Source organism: Amaranthus tricolor, chromosome 3, assembly GCF_026212465.1.
Source record: "Amaranthus tricolor cultivar Red isolate AtriRed21 chromosome 3, ASM2621246v1, whole genome shotgun sequence".
NCBI classification, from domain to species: domain Eukaryota; kingdom Viridiplantae; phylum Streptophyta; class Magnoliopsida; order Caryophyllales; family Amaranthaceae; genus Amaranthus; species Amaranthus tricolor.
The window spans coordinates 10673881-10679880 of NC_080049.1; positions in this window are offsets into that span (position 1 = coordinate 10673881).

The window sequence follows — 6000 nt, forward strand, 5'->3', positions numbered from 1 at the left end:
TCTTTTTCCTTTTTAGTCTAGGCCCTACTTTCTTTCTTTAAATTTCATTTATAAACTTTTTATCACTCTTCATCTTAATCACTCATTTCATTTATCTACTTTTTTTTGTCTTATTTTTTAACTCAATTTTACTTTCCACTACATTTCACCCAAATTAATTTGGGTGCATTCTCATAGGGATGGAGGGAGTAAATAATAATACAGTACCTCTCTTGAGAGACCGTCATTTGTAAAGAGGTCTCTCAAAATCCCAGCCCAAATCTTATTTATGTTAATTTAAAAAAAACTAACTCGCATGTGTAAAATAGAATGCGAAAAGTCACATAATATATTTAGGGTTGTAACAACATTTATTTTGGGTTATAACATAATATATTTGTTGTTATACCAACATATATTTGGGGGTTAAAACATAATTTATTTGGGATTATAACATAATATATTTAAAGTTATAACTATATATATATATATATATATATATATATATATATATATATATATATATATATATATATATATATATATATATATATATATATGAGATTATAACAACATACATTTGTGGGTTATAACATAATATATCTGAGGTTATAACATAATATATTTAGTTGGCTATATAATGGTCTGTGTTTGAGTGTATAGAAGCACATTTACAATGAAAATTCTCAAAATGAGATTTGAGAAACTTATTTATCAAAATAGGCGTATTTCAGTTCAAACTTGAGGGAAGTGTCTATTCGTTGTTACCAATAGCGAACAAAGAAGCTGGACAAAGAAAAGTCAAAAAGTCAGCACATTTGTTCGATGTTAGTAACAACGAATAAAAGAAAATTAGCCAAATAGGGTCAAACTGTTTTTTGTTGTAATAACATCGAGCAAAGGTTGACATTGTTCGATTAGGTGTCCTTTGTTTCTGTTCCAAACAATGAACAAATCTACTAACTATTTTTTACTTTTTCTTTTATATTTGAAAATTAAACTGACCATTTTAACATTTCAAACTAGTCATTATTTTATTTGTTGTTAGTATGTTCTATAAATACACACCAAAATAGCTTATTTTATTCCATCTAAATTCAACCAAAGAAGCAACAAAATCATTTTGAGGTTATGTTGAGGTATATTTCTATAACTTATATGTTGATTATTTAATTTACATAATGTTATTATTTAATTTATTTAATGTTATGATTCATTTGACCTGATAATGTTATTATGTTATTTTATTAGTAGATGTCAAAGCTTCATTCAATAGAAGAGGATTGGCAATGTGGTTATGAAGTCAAAAGCGATATTGATTGGAGCGACTTTGATCCTGACCTCCAATAGTTGCTTGTCCATTTTATCATGATGAAGGTTGAGGTGTACCTACTTTAGGTGAATTGATCCCCAAGGCACCCAATGGCAGAAAGATATAATTATTAAACTCGATAAAGAAAAAGCGAAGCTTAAAAACGAGATACTTAACTTACGAAGGGAGGTGGATGATAAGACGCGTAGGAGGGAAGAGACGAAGAAGATAATGAATATTTTTAATAAACAATGTTAGGTAGTATTAGTTTTAATTTCCTGAATTGTAACACACTACCAAAAAAGACACAATTCCGATTACTCAAAACAGTCAAAAATTAGTCGGTATAGCTCTATACCGACTGAATTATGATTGTTTTGGGATAGTCGAATCAGAATGGTCGGAAATTCATTTTAGTAGGAAAACAGTCGGAATTTCCGACTAAACATTGTTAGTCGGAAAAATAGCCGAAAATTTCGACTACTGTGTTAGTCGGAAATTAGTCGATAAGCACTATTTCAAAATTCAACCCATAATGACAAGAAAATGATTTTCAAAATGACCTGATAAATGGATTGCCACGTCATGCCCACATCACGCCCACATGGATAACCACCTCACACGCCTACCAAGTCAGCATCAGTAACATTCCTTTCATACAAATGTCTTGGGTAGGATTTGAACCGATAAATATTCTATTATTCTAAGAAAAAAACCCTACCTTTCCTCCTTTGATAGCTACCAAAATGCCTCCCTAAAAATCAAAAAAATTTTATGTAGCAATATTAAATATTACATTAGGGAGTAATGTCATTCCTTTTGATGTATAATCCTGATTACATTCAGAGGGTTACAACTTCAAAAATCCTTCTACTACCTATACCACATTACAAGGTTGTCTCGTAAATTTTGGGGCCTCTATATCAAATTCATGTTATAGATCCTTACAATTTAAAGAGAAAACAAATCAAAATACTAATATAATAAAATATATCCATTGATTACATCAATAATATTTGACACTTTATTACTTGGTTACTCTCGTGTAAAATAAAATAGTGATATTCTATATGGTAAGCACCAACTATTGCAAAAGGCGAGTGGTAGCAATTGTTAAAATTTTTTCCACAAAATAGCACTCAACTCTTGGAAAATTTACTACAGTAACATTATGAAGGTAAAACCGTTTAATTTCCGTTAAGTTTTGGTAAATGTCGTAAATGCACTTAATAATTCCCAAATGTAAAGCACAACTTAATGGAAATTAAACTTAACGAAAATGTTACAGTAATTAATTTTCCAACAGTTGAGTGCTATTTTAAGGAAAAAAATTTGGGATTTAGGGGCATTTATGACTTTTACCAAAACTTAACAAAAATCAAACGTTTTTACCTCCAAAATGTTACTGTAGTTAATTTTTCAAGAGTTGAGTGCTATTTTGTGGAAAAAATTTTAAGAATTGCTATCACTGGCCTTTTGCCATAGTTGATGCTTACCATATAGAATATCCCAATAAAATATATGTGTTTTCGGTAATTGAAACAATAAATCAAATAAGTATAAAAATGGATCTTTAAAGCCCCTTTGATAAATGGGGCCCTATGTGGTAGACCGCTTTGCACATGCTAATTGACGGCCATGGCAAATGCAACTAGCCAAATAAGTCTAACTTAGATTATATCTATTTATTATTATTATTATTATTATTATTATTATTATTATTATTATTATTCTTATTAAGAAAATTTGCAAAGAAACACCTTATAAAACCAGTTTTTTGTAAAAAAAACTCCTTTTAAAATTTTTTTGGTAAAAAAACACATTTTAAGAGACTTTTTATTTAAAAAAACACCTTAAATCAGTTTCCGGTCACTTTTGTCAACTTTCCGGCGTTGACTATGCCATTTGAGCTCAAAAGTCAACGCCTGAAAGTTGACAAATGGCATAGTCAACGCCTGAAAGTTGACAAAAGTCACCGGAAACTGATTTAAGGTGTTTTTTTTAATAAAAAGTCTCTTAAAAGGTGTTTTTTTATAAAAAAAATTTTAAAAGTTGTTTTTTTACAAAAAACTGGTTTTATAAGTTGTTTCATTGCAAATTACTCTTATTATTATTATTATTATTATTATTATTATTATTATTATTATTATTATTATTATTATTATTATTATAAGGTATTCCATATTATAGAAAAAGTCTTTAAAAGAAGTTGGTGAGGAGTCGAGAAACAAGCTGGACACCCACACCCTTTTGAATACAAAAAGCTAGTGTAATACCCCAGATTAAGCTTTTAAAAAAGGAATTGATAGACTACTCATATCAACAACGTGCATCTTCTTTTCATGGGAGCCCATTGCCAAGAACTCCACAGTTAAGCGTACTTGGTGGGGAGTAAACTTAGGATGGATGACCTCTTGGGAAGTTTTCCTAGGTGCATATGAGTGAGGCCAAAGTGTGCTAAAAGGCTTGTGTTGGTTTGTGGGACCAGTCTACAATCTCCATGAGTAGTCAACGGCGTTCCGAGGGGTCGGGGTGTTACAGCTAATCTCTAGATGCCCTAGTCTAAGTGCTACTAGAGTTACTCGAATAAAACGATGCGTTCTTGATAACATATCAAGCGCGTCTTCGCCTAACTCTCCAAAAGTGGAGTTGAAAAAGGGATGTACATAAAGTAGAAAACATCAGCCAAAAGAAACAAAATAATACAAGAAGCTGATGGAAGAGGTCTCTAAACCAAATATTGGTTTGAGCCTTTACAGGATAAATTGCTAAAGTCCGAGTATTAACTTCTTGTCGAATCCTCTTCATGAGCATGTCAACAGTGCTGACTCGTTGTTGCCATATTGCTTCATTCCTAACATGCCAAATTTTGTAACATAAACAGCTAATGCTCATACAAATAATTTTCCTCTTGAAATTATGTACTTTCCACCGTTTCTTAACAATGTCAACAAGGGTGGTAGCTTGGAATTGAGTGCAAAGCCACGATTTCATCCTAGTTAGGCATTAAAGACTAAATGGGCAGTTGAAGAAGATATGATTCACTGATTTGGAGCCTAAGAAGCAAATAGGGCACTCTTCTTCTTCCAGGAGGTTCATATGGAAAAGGTTATCCTTGGTTTTCAGTTTATTCCTCACGACCATCCATAGGATAAATCTGGTCTTGGGGATAGACGATTTATCCCAAACAAACTTGGTCCATGGGACTAAGGACCATCTGTACAGCAACTATTGTACACCTCTTTGAGGTAATAGGATGATTGATGTATCCAGTGTGCCAACTTGTCCTTTACATGACATATTGTAACAGGAGCGAAAATCTCGATACATAATTAACATTTAATAATAATGTTTAATGCAAAAATATTGTGGAAGTCTCAAAATGACGAACTGTTAAAAATTTAAATCATAAAAATTGAAACTGTTTAAAACAAAAGTAAATATTACATCTGATAAGAAATATTGTTTGCTCAAAATGGAAAAAATACATCATCATAAACTCATCAATAAAGATACAAAAAGCAGCTAAGTTCTCGATAAATAGTAATTGTTGCGGCTTAGATCGGAACCTGAACTAAATCCTGCAAAATGCTGTCATCCATGATACGGATGATAGCCGATTGAATCGGTCAGCGCTTAACGCTAAGCATAACTTCCTATTTAGCTCAAAATACGAAAATTATACGCTACATTTACAAAATAATAATTTAAGTACGAACTTATAATTAATTGACACCACCGTATACTTTTACCATATTCTTTTTCTGTTCTATACTTTTAAGTCATTAAGATACCATTCTCAATCTTGGCAGAGTTACTGCCACTTATATAATTCGATAATCTTAACACTTAAGTAAGTTCATTTGATAATACTCATAACCGTACTATGCATCATAGCATCAACACTAATCAAGTTTATCACTGATCAATAAGCACATCAATATGACACATGATATATATAAGGGTCTAGTTAGGTGAGGACCGTAGTCCTAAACCCTAACTGTGGTGGGAGTCGTCACCCCTCCAATACAATTTATGCTCGAGCTCTATAGGATAGGTAGCTAACCCCCTGTCTTACACCACATTTTATGTGCCGACTAACACGGGCGCTGAGAGTTTACATGCCGGTCCATGGTTCAACATTACCTTACAATCACGGTCATTCACTCAATATTCATTCACACAAGTACATCACATTTTTATTACTATAATTTGACTTTGACTTTGACTTTGATCAACTTAGGTGATAACCTCTTTTATTTAATAAAATTCTTAATCATAACATAAAATTAACCTTTATGACTATATACATTCATTATTAAATTTTTACACATTAAATTTTATTTATAACTTTATTTTTAATAATTCGCTAAATTCACACTAATAACTTAATATTCTATTAATAGTCTCCAAATTTATATTTTCCACAAGTAGCTACTAAAATCTATTTCTCTATAAATAAGTTCCTAAAATCAACATTTTCAACTTTACAATAAATAAAGCTTTATTCTCTTAAAAAAAATCAAATATTCTAATTAAAATTCAAGTTAAAATTGCATCATTTGGATAAGTTTCCAAAATTCTACAAGTTCACCAAAAATCAATATTTCAAGTTTAAAAAAATAAGTAAACTTATTAGGTTTGCAAAAATCAACATTCTAGTTATAAAACAAATAAAACTTATAATTTCACAAAAATCAATATTTCTA